The following is a 14,563-nucleotide window of genomic DNA, read 5'->3' on the forward strand; positions in this document are numbered from 1 at the left end:
GCAGGGATAAAGACCACGAGTACAGCACGAGTATTGCAAAATTACTCGGTACCCGCGGAGTAGTCCGAGTACAGTGATACTCGTGCGAGTACCGAGTAGTAACAAGCATACTCGCTCATCACTACTTCTAATCTGCAGAACCTCATTATACACATTTCAGCTGCTGCAGATCCTCATAATACACCTCAGCTGCTAGCGATGCATTACATTGACAGACCTTCATACCTACCTACACTAAACCATTCCATGTGATTTGCAGACGGCAGTGACGCCATGTCACGTATGAGACTCCAATGATAAGTTCCCTGACCGCTGATTCCTCCTGCACGACCCCCGGGGTGGAAGGAATCAGACACTGGCTCCATTATTGCAGTCGTGTATATTTTACTCTGATGCTGCCGCGTTTCAAATAAAACACATTTAATATCTGTCCAGGGACGATGCAACTAGGACGAGGAGCCCGGGAGACCGGTCCCTGGCGGCTTCTCCCTGCTCTGCTGCCCTGGACTGACCGGTGTCTCCCCCGTGTGACATTCTGCACATTAGCCGCATCCCCAAAGTATAAAATATATGGCTAGGATTTCACTTGCCAATCTGAGTGGCCATGTGATCGCTCACCAGTGATTTGCATACTCAGGGTCATCTACTGAATGACGTCTCCTCCTGCGTCTCTCATTGTTATCATTTTCAACTTCAGAGAAATAGGAGGTGACATCATTCTGCAGATGACCACACATTGCAAATCGCATGTGAGCAATCAGATAACTACCACTCAAATCAGCAAGTGAAATCCTAACAGAGCACATATTACACACCTTTAGGATATGGCAGGTCAATATTCAGAATTACATTACATTACACGTGACAGGTACAGGGCACATGTAGTGTATATATATATATATATATATATATATATATATATATATATATATATATATATATATGTGTGTATTACCCCCGACATATGCTCTGCACCCACTGTGGCTGCAGCTGCAGGGCCCACTGGCATCACGTCACAGGCTCCCCCTGATGTCATTACACCTATCTGGGGCCCGCAGCTGCAGAGCAAGGGCAAAACAGGGAGCAAGTGGCCAACTGATCCTCAATGGTGTTCAACCATGCATCTGAGAAAATAGCAATGGCCCCATCACCCACAGGCCCCATCATTTTTCCACTGCATAAATTACACCATATACATGACACACATACATTAGATACTATATAAAAGAAAGATGGATGCAGGGTTGGACTGGGGTCCACAGGAGTTATATCTAAAGGCCACACTACAACTATATGCAAATACCTGCAGGAGCCCCCACACAGCCTCCTACACGCAGCAGCCCCCACACAGCCTCCTACACGCAGCAGCAGACCTCACATAGCCTCCTATGCGCAGCAGGAGCCCCCACACAGCCTCCTATGCGCAGCAGGAGCCCCCACACAGCCTCCTATACACAGCAGGAGCCCCCACACAGCCTCCTACATGCAGCAATAGCCCCCACACAGCCTCCAACATCCAGCAGCAGACCTCACACAGCCTCCTACGTGCAGCAGGAGCCCCCACACAGACTCCTATGCGCAGCAGGAGCCCCCCCACAGCCTCTTATGCACAGCAGGAGCCCCCACACAGCCTCCTACGCACAGCAGGAGCCCCCACACAGCCTCCTATGCGCAGCAGGAGCCCCCACACAGCCTCCTATGCGCAGCAGGAGCCACCACACAGCCTCCTATGCGCAGCAGGAGCCACCACACAGCCTCCTATGTGAAGCAGGAGCCCCCACACAGCCTCCTATACGCAGCAGGAGCCACCACACAGCCTCCTATGTGCAGAAGGAGCCCCCACACAGCCTCCTATGCGCAGCAGGAGCCACCACACAGCCTCCTATGTGCAGCAGGAGCCCCCACACAGCCTCCTATGCGCAGCAGGAGCCCCCACACAGCAGTAAAAACAGTAAAAATGCAGTGCTGGGGCCGGAGGAGACAGGATATTTATGACTTCTTACCTCGGCGCCCCCCTGAATCATGGCCGTCGCACATGCCTAAAGCTGGCCATGGGGGCATCTTACAAACCGCATATGGCTTACCGGGGCAGCAGTGGTGGCACAGGGTCAGCGATACTGCGGGCTTGTGCGGTGTCACGGCAGACTACTTTGAATCTCCTGCAGTTGACGAGATTGACTTCAAGAAAATGGTTGCAGAGCTGGAGCATGCGTATATAGGAATCCACAGCCATTTTCATTAAGTCCATTGTGTTGATCTGCGCACGCACCGTGGCTATGTTCTTGAAGTTGATCTTGTCAACTGCGAAAAATTCAAAGCTGCACACTGGTAGATAAATAGCACCCACCACCGTGACACCCCATGAGCCCGCAGCAATATTGCCGACCCTCCACACACTGACCATCTTTAGCCATGGCACCCCCTCCTTCGTGCCCGCAGCATCTCCTACACTGCCTCCCGAGACCTTCTGAGCCGCTCCACCACCGCCAATCCTCCTGGTGAGTATGGCTCTCACGGAATTACATTTTAAACAAAATATGTGGCGTTCATGCCTTTCTCAGCCAAAAAGGTTCCCAACCCCCGCTCTAGAGAAACCTATGCTTTTCTTAATATGTAAATGAGTTACGTTTTGTGGGCTGGACAGTGAACTGTAAAGAATCTGCTCTTGGAGCTTATTTTACAGAAAAGGAGCAGTTACCAGTGTGATGTGTGATGGCCTCTCTCTGCTCTCCAGATCTCTCTGCAGAGCTTTGTGTGATTATAACTGACACATCGTAGGTTCCTCTCAGCTTAAGCCTCCATCTCACAGGCAGCCAGAACAATTTAGCAGAGCTGTGTGTGACTATAGTTGACACATATGCAGATTCCTCTCAGCTTCACAGGCAGCCAGTACAATACAGCAGAGCTGTGTGTGATTATAACTGATACATACTTAGGTTCCTCTCAGCTTCAGCCTCCATCTCACAAGCAGCCAGTACAAAACAGCAGAGCTGTGTGTGATTATAACTGACACATATGCAGGTTCTTCTCAACTTCAGCCTCCATCTCACAGGCAGCCAGTACAATTCAGCAGAGCTGTGTGTGATTATAACTGAAACATACGCAGGTTCCTCTCAGCTTCAGCCTCCATCTCATGGGCAGCCAGTACAATACAGCAGAGTTGCGTACTATTATAAATGATACATCTGCAGGTTCCTCTCAGCTTCAGCCTCCATCTCACAGGCAGACAGTACAATACAGCAAAGCTCTGTGTGATTATAATTGACACATCTGCATGTTCCTATCAGCTTCAGCCTCCATCTCACAGCAGCCAGTACAAAACAGCAGAGCTGTGTGTGATTATAACTGACACATCTGCAGGTTCCTCTCAGGTTCAGCCTCCATCTCACAAACTGCCAGTACAAAACAGCAGAGCTGTGTGTGATTATAACTGACACATATGCAGGTTCCTCTCAACTTCAGCCTCCATCTCACAGGTAGCCAGTACAATTCAGCAGAGCTATGTGTGATTATAACTGAAACATACGCAGGTTCCTCTCAGCTTCAGCCTCCATCATACAGGCAGCCAGTACAAAACAGCAGAGCTGTGTGTGATTATAACTGAAACATACGCAGGTTCCTCTCAGCTTCAGCCTCCATCTCACAAACAGCCAGTACAAAACAGCAGACCTGTGTGTGATTATAACTGACACATCTGCAGGTTCCTCTCAGGTTCAGCCTCCATCTCACAGGCAGCCAGTACAATACAGCAGAGCTATGTGTGATTATAACTGAAACATACGCAGGTTCCTCTCAGCTTCAGCCTCCATCTCTTGGGCAGCCAGTACAAAACAGCAGAGCTGTGTGTGATTATAACTAGTGATGAGCGAGTATGCTTGTTACTACTCGGTACTCGCACGAGTATCACTGTACTCGGGCTACTCGGCGGGGACCGAGTAATCTCGCAATACTCGTGCTGTACTCGTGGTCTTCATGTTGGCGCTCTTTTTAGAGCCAGCCCTTATGCAGGGATTGGCTGGCAGACCACTGCAATGCCACAGCCCTGTTGTGGAATTGCAGTGATTGGCCGGCCCTCACAGCATGACCGTGCCTTTAGCCCGACACTTCCCCGCTCGGCTACGGCCCCTCCCGCACTCCACTCCGCGTGTATATATATATGCACGCTTACACACACACGCACGTTTTTTTTTTAATTTACAGTTTTATGGTTTCTACATGCTGCCGGTGGTCATTTCAGAATAATACTCGGGTCCCCCATAGGATAACATTGGGCTCGGTGCTCGGGCCGAGTACACGAGTATCTTGGGATGCTCGGCCCGAGCCTCGAGCACCCGAGCTTTTTAGTACTCGCTCATCACTAATTATAACTGAAACATACGCAGGTTCCTCTCAGCTTCAGCCTCCATCTCATGGGCAGCCAGTACAATACAGCAGAGTTGTGTACTATTATAAATGATACATCTGCAGGTTCCTCTCAGCTTCAGCCTCCATCTCACAGGCAGCCAGTACAATACAGCAGAGCTATGTGTGATTATAACTGAAACATACGCAGGTTCCTCTCAGCTTCAGCCTCCATCTCTTGGGCAGCCAGTACAAAACAGCAGAGCTGTGTGTGATTACAACTGAAACATATGCAGGTTCCTCTCAGCTTCAGCCTCCATCTCATTGGCAGCCAGAACAATACAGCAGAGTTGTGTACTATTATAAATGATACATCTGCAGGTTCCTCTCAGCTTCAGCCTCCATCTCACAGGCAGCCAGTTCAATACAGCAGAGCTGTGGGAGCCGCAGCAAATTTATTTGTAAGAAGACAAAATTAATCTGTTCTGTGTTAATTACACCTCTCACACTGGTAATGCCTATTTTTATTAAACATAACCTCTGAAGTCAGATTCTCATGTAGATCATTGTCCGACTAATATCCTGGAATGACTCATTTACATACAAGAAAAACTGACTTTTCTCTGGAATAAGACATCGGATTGCAGATATCAGCATCCTGTGACCCATTTCCACATATAGACAGTTTAGGAGGGTTGATCCTATTGACAGATTCTACTGGTCATACATGGGTGGTTATCTTTCTACAGTATGTATATTCCCAGGATGACTAGTGTTAGTCAAAAATATATACAGTATACAGAAGATATCAAGGTATTAATTGTTACCAATATTTAATATTTTTTAAAACAATATAAATTTATCAGTTCAACATCTGGGAACAAAAATAGGCAGCAACGTGTCCCACTGGACGGCACTGTAGCCTCCAACATCGGGGGCAGATTCCACCACCGACAACATCTGCAAGGATTTTGAATGCTCTTCGTGTGTTTGCTCTGCATAAATTAATGGTGCAATATAAGAGAGTAAAATAAGGAAGAAAAATACTATATATAACGTATTATTTTCAGCAGTGGAATAAATACTAAAATAAATGGGATGTAGGAAGGAATGCTTAGAGTACAGCTCTATATATTTTTTCAATTGTATCAAATTTTCAGCTAGCACCTGTTCACACCTGCTTTATTTTTTGTGTGTTTTTTTTTATTTTTTGGAAGTGCTTGACAGTCTTTTATATTTTTGTAGTACATTCCTTACTGACTGAACACTATTACATTCAACCATTAAAAAAAAAACAACAAAAAAGTGAGCCAAAGTATGATTTGGTGTACATGCAACTTATAAGCCCATGTTCACACTGGCCATAAGACATAAAAAAACAAATAAGAAAATAAAAAAAAAACATATACCCTGCTGTAAGTACATAAAAGCATAATGCATATATATGAACATAGGGGACTTTATAAACAAAGTATTTGACGAAAAATGCGTAAAGCCTTCCCACCAGTCAGCCATTGCATCTTCAATTTAGCTTGAACCTGTCTGCCCTCGTAATTGTAGGATATTAGCCGGGGTAGAGGCATACCGTCTTTCCCCTGAAATTAAGACCTATCCTGAAAATAAACCCCAGCAGTATTTTTCTGCCTTTTTGCTTAAAATATAAGCCCTACTCCAAAAATAAGTCCTACCTGTGGCTCATACTAATAGGGTCCTGAATTAGGGCAGCCCTTTAAAGATATGGACAGTCAGTTTTATTGGTGTATGTTGCCCTGTTGCGTTGCTGTAAGCCCTTAAGTTTAAAGTCACATGCAGCTAGTTAATGGAATGAATATTCACCCTTCTTCTCACCCATAATCCCCCACTCTTCTACCGGTGTCATTGCCACTTGTGTTAATGAAAATATAAATATTAACCCCCATCTGCACCCATAATTCCCTGCATCCTTCTGCCAATGTCAATGACTGAAAAAAGCAGCAAAAAGAGGAATATCATTTCCTCCAAAAGTTCAGCAATTACAGCAACAAGAGGGCAGCAACTATAACCTGCCCAGGCCAATGGGTCTAATGCACAGACAGGATGCAGCAAAGCCCCCAATAAAGATGGCGGCATCACAGGTGCAAAACACTCATGAAGCCACCACTCACACACTAGCAATACCCATGGTGGTGATTGTTTGGTGAGAAAATTGCACACAAAATAGGGCTGTGTGGAGCTTTGCTGTATCCTACCAGTACATTAGGTCCCTTGGCCTGGGCAGGTTAAAACTGCTGCCGTCTTGTGTCTGTAAGTAATTGTTACATTTTTGGAGAAAATGATATTCCTCTTTTTGCTGCTTTTTTCAGTCATTGACATTGGCAGAGGGGTGGAGGGAATTATGGGTGCGGAGGGGGGTTAATATTCAGTTTTTCATTAACAAAAGTGGAAATGACACTGGTAGAGGGGTGGGGAATTATGGTCGATGTCAATGACTGGAACTTGTGTTAATGAAAAAGTGAATCTTCACCCCCTTCCCTCACCCATATCCGCACCCATCATCAGTGCTTCACTCAGACTGTCGTATTACTGCCCAAGGATCGCACCAGCTAGGGTTCCCTTCACCTGACCATGACATTGTCGCGGACGGGTGCCGCCTCCACTGCGGCAACCAGGGCTGCTCGAGGGGCGCTCGGATCCGGGATCGTGTCCTGAGCTCGAGTTGCGGCCGGACCCAGGGCTTGTGCAACCGCCCGTCCTCATACACAGTGAAAAAGGGAGGTATTTAAAGGGGACATTGTGTGTGATGCCGCCCGTGGGTTGCAGTGATGGAATGGTGGCACCGCCGCTGCCTTGTATGGGGGTGCCCGGGGCTGATGGAGCGGGGCAGCAAGATGGGATCCCCTCCACGGGTAGGGGAGGTGTAGTCCCGGGGCCCGGTTGTAGAGTAGAGAGCAGGGCTGGCGCGTTGTTGGCAGGTTGGACCGGGTGACACCGGTGTACTCACGATTGCGAATAATCCACACAGAGTCCGTACTGTAAATCAAGGCTGGATGCCGGAGCCTCTGTAGGGGAGTGCACATGGCTTAGCAATGTAGGGGCCCTTCCTCCTGCAGTTGTGTCTTCTGGTGTGTGGATTAACCAGCTTGGAACGGGAGAAATATGATCCCCTGCAGCTTTGGATGCAGATGGAGCTGTTGTCTGCAGACGCTGACCCGTGGGACTTCAATGGGGTCTTGGCGGACACCCTGTCCCCCGCTTTGGGCTTCCGGTCTGCTCTATCTGGGCTGCTCTCTTTGGGAACAAGGCCTGGTACCTTATCCCGCTGGTCAATTAACAAGGGGCTTGAAACTTGCCTCATCTCACCTATTGTACCATCACCCATTCCCTGTAGACTGTGAGCCCTCACGGGCAGGGTCCTTGCTCCTCCTGTAGACTGTGAGCCCTCGCGGGCAGGGTCCTTTCTCCTCCTATACCAGTCTGTCTTGTACTGTTAATGATTGTTGTACGTATACCCTCTCTCACTTGTAAAGCGCCATGGAATAAATGGCGCTATAATAATTAATAATAATAAGAAGAATCATAGGGTCCAGGTACCCCACCCATGCACCGCCTCTGGACCAGATTCCCGTCGTTGGTACCGGCGGGCTACAACCCTGCCCCGGTCTACTTCAGGTCTCCCACGACCGCTTCTCCGTCGCCTGTGGTCCTACAGTGTCGTCTGCCACCTAGTTTGTCCTCCTGTTGTCCCAGGGCTCCAACTCTGACCACACCGCACTTCAGCTCTGACTTCCACTTAACTCCACACTGTTCTGACTAGACTGTCAGACTACACTCAACTCTGTTCACAACTGATTGGTTCCCACCCCGTGTCACCTCAAGACCCCTAGGTGGGCATTCCCATCCACCTGGTCCCACCCACTGGTGTGTTATGGTTGTCATGGGGGGGCGACTAAGATTTGTGGCTGGTGTGGGATGTGTGGTGTAAATTCCCAATGGGGAGGCGATTCCTGTATCCTTTGTGGGGGGGTACAGTCATCTGTGACTACCTGGTTTTGCCAGGGGACACAACATCTGCAGAGAAATACATGTATGGCTGTATGTAAATATCTAATCTTCAGAAACATGGCGCCGGAGATAAGCGCTATGCGCAGAGGCCCACTCCGGCGCCATGTTTCTGAAGATTAGATATTTACATACAGCCAGAGGGAGGGAGGGAGGAACAGGCGGCGCGGGGGGGCGGGGAACACGTGCATAACCCGCCCGGACATCAGGAGAGAGGGAGGAACAGGCTGGTGGGGGGGCGGGGAACTCCTGCATAACCCGCCCGGACATCAGGAGAGAGGGAGGAACAGGCTGGTGGGGGGGCGGGGAACTCCTGCATAACCCGCCCGGACATTATCTGCAGAGGTGCACACGTCAATCAAAAAGTGCACGAAATTTCAAACTTTATAAAGTTGTATTTCACTGACTAAACACCCGAGCTGCCCCCTGATGGTATGTACACACTGTGCATGATAGTGCCAGCACTGCACTGGCTGCAGCTTATACACCAAAATCCTGATGATTGGTTCCCTTTAAGAACCCCTCAAAGCACCACAAAAGTGGAATTAACACACTCAGCTTTTAGCCGGAATCAATGCGCCGATCTCAGAGTTCCCGGGTTATGTATATTACCTCAGGAAGCAGGAATACATTTACCTACTCTCCAGGGTGAACAAAAAAAAAGAATGAACTATAAAGGCAAGAGGTATAAATCCAATGGGGGCCTCTGAGGGAACCCCTGAGATGGCGCACTCAGTATAACTTATCACCACTAATAACAAAGTTTTAAATTTGCCTTTACACTGAACAAGGGGATACCCGGGTATCTTAAAACTATGGTACCGTTAACTTCAAGGGAAGTTTCACACAGGCCTGTGGTCCGAGTCCACTGTATATAATTCCAAAGAAGGAAAAAAAAAGGAAACAAAAAAATCTTCTTCTTGCTCTAAGGATGTCTTCACTCCGGTCCTGCCACGCAGGGACCCCGGACGTAGTCGATATCAGCCAATTACTCCACACAGAACACGGTCTCAGGCCCACAGCGCTGTAGTAATCCTCAGACAGAACACAGCTTCCCCGGTCCAGAGAACAGCCCTCCCCTCAGGAAATTGGAGCTCTTTTCTCTCACACAACATGGTCCAATTTCTTCAGCACCGCTCCTGGTTCTTTTGTGAGGAAAAGATAATGAAAAGAAAAAAAAATAGTCTCCAACAGTCTCTCTGATCTCTTTCTCTTTTCACACTGGTTTTAGCCCGCAGTCACACAACTGTCTCTCTCCGGCAGCCCAGGCTCAGCACACTTTCTCTGAGGTAACTCTTACATCTACAGGTCTCTGACCCAAAACCCTGCTGATCAGTGCAGGCAGAACTCACAGGGTCCTAGTGCACTGCTGACACAATCACATTTCAGACTCTCACACTGTCACGGAATTCGTGATACACATCCGGCCTCGTTAGCCACGTCGTTGCGTGTGACACGTACGAGCGACTACTAACGATCAAAAACACTCACCAAATCGTTGATCGTTGACACGTCGTTTATTTTCCAAATATCCTTGCTCGCTCTAGACGCAGGTTGTTTGTCATTCCTGAGGCAGCACACATCCCTACGTGTGACACCCCGGGAACGACGAACAACAACGTACCTGTGTCCTCCGGCAATGAGGTGGGAGTGACAATCCTGTGGCTCCTCTCCGCCCCTCCGATTCAATTGGATTTTGACTGGGTGATGTCGCTGTGACGCCGCACGAACCACTCCCTAAAAAAAGAGGTTGTTCGGCGGCCACAGCAACATCGTTACAAGAGTATGTTCGTCTGACACATACCAGCGATATTGTGTGCTACGGGCAGCGATTTGCCCGTGACACACAAACAACGGGGGCGGGTGCTTTAACTAGCGACATCGCTAGCGCCTTAAGTCTCATGCTGGCTAATACCAGGATCAGGATGCTTTCTTTGTAGGTGGAATTCATTTTCCTGTTTCTAATAAATAAGTTGTAGACTTCAATTTGCATTTCAATCATGTGAACCATCACACCAAGTTTCAGTGATCCTATGACATCATATCTCTCCTTGTTTTAGTAGCTTCAATTCTCATTGTTTATTATCTATGCTCTGGGCCCTCAGGTCACCGTCACACACTCCCGTCAGTGCGGTTACATCCGTCTCCTCTTACTTCCACTTACTGCCTGTCTGACTGTCTTTCCCCTCCCACCTGGTTGTCGTCTAGTGGACTGGATCGGCTCCACCCCTAGGTGGCCATCCATTGGGTCCAAATCTAGTCTGTCACCAGTCCTTGGGGAAGGGAAAAACAGGGATTGTAATGTGTTTTTGGTGTTACCGGCACTGGTCTTCTGAGTCCCTGGGTGTAGGCTCTGCATCTTTGACAGGATGTAGTAGCTTGTAGCTCCCGATGTGTTCAGTGATGTCCAGCAAGCACAATAGCGTGTGATTGCAAAACTAAGATGATAAAGGAAGACGTCAGAAGAAGAATCAAAGCCTTCAAAATTTGATCCTGAGGAAGGATGTTATCAATACTATGGATCGCAAGAAGAACAAACAAACCAAATTAGACCAAATCAACCAAGACATGTCACTCGAGGCAAGGATCACCAATCACCACTTGACTACCTTAGACACATCCTACAAATAGAGCAGTCACTAGAGAAGTTCATCATGGTTAGAAGAACAGAAGGAACAAGGTGAAGTAGAAGAACAGCAATCTGATGGCTTGATACTATCAAGACAATGGTGGAGCAGACCGTAGTGGACCTATCTAGGCTTTCACAAGATCAATCTACCTACAGAACGTTCAATCAAGTCACTATGCTCAAGATCGAGGTGAAGACCATTAAAAAAATTCCTGTGCTAAACTAAGCTATCTTCCCTACATCAACTCTCCCTGAACTTCTTTAAGAGAACAGTGCACCAAGCATCGCTTCATCTGGTCTTATATAAGACCCAATGAAAGACGAGGCAGCCAATCACAGTAATTACCGTTTATGGCAGGCATTTTCTGCATCTTGTTTAATTGCATGGCTATCTAATTGGCTGCAAAACGTGAGTGGTAGAAACTCAAGCATGGCACTCAGACACTCTGCATATTCAGCTGAGTAACGAGCATACCCAAGCACCTCGATGCTTGATTGAGTATCGAGCAGTGGCATGAGCATGTTCGCTCATCACTAATGCTCATGCCAGTAACATAGTGCGGTCACACATATAAAACCATGTAGAATTTTAGGCTGCAGAGTATAAGAATGAAATAGCTGAACTACAGTTGTCATGAAGGTCATGGCAATTATCAGATGGTAGGTCCTCATAGGAACTCTTAACCCCTTCAACATTTGTGTTGAAAGGGTTAAAAGTTTGTTTTCGATCCTGCTAAGATTTCATATAGCTCTAATCTTAGCAGCTCTACCTTGCTTTACCTCCCTTTCATTATTTAAACTCACTCCATACACTCGCATATGTTAGTTATTGTTCTTCTATGCTGACTTTCCAAGAGATGTTGTCCTTGTTGAGGCTGCAGAAATCTATTTGTTGTTTTAATATCTCTTGTTTGTCTCTGTTTTTGTGTTGTGTTGTTGTAGTAGTAAGACTAACGTCTTGCTGCCTAGGTCACTAGCCAGGTCTACCCCTGGATCAGCTAGGGTTTAGGCACATGTTGGTGCATGGAGGGAAGGACCCATCTAGTGATGATAGGGAGTACATGGTTCAGTCTCAGTTGAGTGTTATGGGGTCACCCGTACCCCCTCTCTTTCATGAAAGCTTCCTTTCTACCTTTTTATCTGGTTTCTTCCCTTCTTCCCTTTCATGCCGGGCGTCTCTTCACCATGTTGTGACAAGAGTGAAGTCAGAGAAAAGTGACTAAGGTTCTGAAGGGAATGGTTGGATTGCAGTAACAAAGGTTTTCAAACTAGACGTACAGTTATTCAGTTTGTAAAATCTAAGTCTTAGGGACGACCTTATTAATGTACAAGTATATGAAAGGATAGTACTCAGAACTTTCTTGTGATCTTTTTATACCTAGGCCTGCAATGATGACAAAAAATCATTGTGTATCATTTTAGAGATGGGTAATTCATCAAGGGATGCAATCTGATTAAAATATGTGACTTCAAGAAGGAATTTTTCCATAACATGGACTAATTATGTGACGCCCTGGCAAAACCAGGGTGTCACAGAGCCTGCAAAAATCCAGCAAAGTGCAGGACATTCTCCTCCTTGGTAACCTGATCCCACACCAGTCCAGCAGGACAGACACCCCCCCCAGTGTAAGAGCTAAACTGAGCAGGAGGGGAGGGGCGAAGGCATAGTGTGTGGGGAGAGGGAGAGGAGAGGAGTCCGGAGTTGTAGCTCCTGGGCTGCTACAGAAGCGTGCTCCAAAAGGGCCGGGACAGGCTGTTAGTGAGGAAGGGACTTGAGGTGACCGGGGCAGGGTAGTGGCCCGCTGGTGTTGAAAGAGATCCCGGATCACTGCAGGGGAGTGAACTCCCCGTTCCCGGCCGAGGAGGAAAGAAAGAGAAAGAGTGGAGAAAGAGGCACCTGACTGCAGGGAAAGAACATTGGTCTGCTGCACCGTGTGTGGGACTTAAACACCCTCCGTACCAAAGGCTGCGGACTCAGGCAGTTTCTAGTTTACCAGTGACTCTGTGTGGTTCAATTGTGAGTACAACAGTGCCATCAGGCACTGCACCGCAGCACTGTGCCCTGCAGCACGCTCCCTCCTACCGGGCCCCGGAACACCAGCACCAGCTGCTCCCCGCCATCGCTCCCGGGAACCCCCGTCACCAGCAGCGGTGGTGCCCACCATCACCACAACCCCGTGGGTGGCGTCACAACCGACATCCCACCACCAAACTTCCCCCTTTTCACTCGTTGGCAAGGAGGCGCTGCTCAAGCCCCCGGGACCGGCCCCGTGCTCAAGCCACCGAGGAGCAGAAGCACCGGACCTGAGCACCAGCGAACCCCCCAGGCGAGCGGCGTTCCCCCAAAAAACCCTCTCCGCCCGCGACAATTACAATCTGCCTCGTGATTTTTTCTTTCCACTGCAATAACATATTAGGGTACTGGTTGAACTCATTTGGCTTTTGTCTTCTTTCATCCTTAATACCAGGCTCGGATTGGCCCTTAGGGTAATAGGTAACTCTCCTGTGTAGGAGTGGCCCCCACTCCTTATATATGACCCGTTTTTGGTACTATACAATTGATTAACAATGAAATGAAAAATGGCAGCCTATACCATATTTTTTGGTTTATAAGACATACCTAAAATCTAGAGGAAAAAAAGGGTGAAAAAAATGAGGTCCGTTTTATAATCCAGTGGTGTCTTACCGGAGGGGGGTGGCAGTGTTGATGGAGCGAGGTCACAGGAGGCAAACACTGTCAGTTGTGTCAGCTGTGCTGGAGCTGGGGCAGCTGTGCTGGAGCTGGGGAAGCTGTGCTGCGGTGGCAGCTGGGCTAGGGCTGCAGGTGTGACTGTGGGTGGTGAAGGTTTCAAAGAAATGGCACCCAGAGTTGGTGCGTGTGCAGAGTGAGCTCTTGGATCGATGACAAGCAGAGATCCCATCTGCGCACGAACCACCATTTTACATAATTCCGCTGTTGGGAGATCAATATGCCGAAGGTGGTGTGTGCACAGAGGAGATCTTGAACTGAGAGCTCCATCTGCACACTAGAAGGAAAATAATTTCGGCACTCATACTTCCTTTATGAGTGCCGAAGTTATTTTCTATTTTGACTCATTCCATTTCAGAGCGCCAATTATTTTTACAGTAGAACCAGGTTTAATCTTTTTTACCATCTGCACACACGTCGACTCCAGGCACCATTATTTGATGTCTTCACTGCCCTGAGTCTTAGCTCAGCCACCGCAGTAGCCCCAGCTCAGCTACCACCGCAGCATGAGTCCAGCCAACACAGCACGAGCCCAGCCACTGCAGCACGAACACAACTGCCACGACATGAGCCCATCTGCTGCAGCACAAGCCCAGCCACTTCAGCATGAACCCAACTGCCACAGCATAAGCATAACCGCCGCAGCACAAGCCCAGCCATTGCAGCATGAGCCCAACTGCCTCAGCATGAGCCCAGCCGCTGCAGCACAAGCCCAGACACTGCAGCATGAACCCAACTGCCACAGCATGAGCCCAGCCACCACAGCACGAGCCCAGCCACTGCAGCATGAGCCCAACTGCCACAGC

General features: G+C 48.3%; 1 protein-coding gene across 1 annotated transcript in view; it reads left to right on the forward strand.

Annotated features, from left to right (window-relative positions):
• The window catches only part of LOC142298321 (vomeronasal type-2 receptor 26-like), a 55,608-nt gene that overhangs the window by 3,062 nt on the left and 37,983 nt on the right, over positions 1-14,563 (forward strand). The gene's annotated exons all lie outside the window — the stretch shown is intronic.

The sequence above is a fragment of the Anomaloglossus baeobatrachus genome, chromosome 1 (assembly GCF_048569485.1).
Source record: "Anomaloglossus baeobatrachus isolate aAnoBae1 chromosome 1, aAnoBae1.hap1, whole genome shotgun sequence".
NCBI lineage: Eukaryota > Metazoa > Chordata > Amphibia > Anura > Aromobatidae > Anomaloglossus > Anomaloglossus baeobatrachus.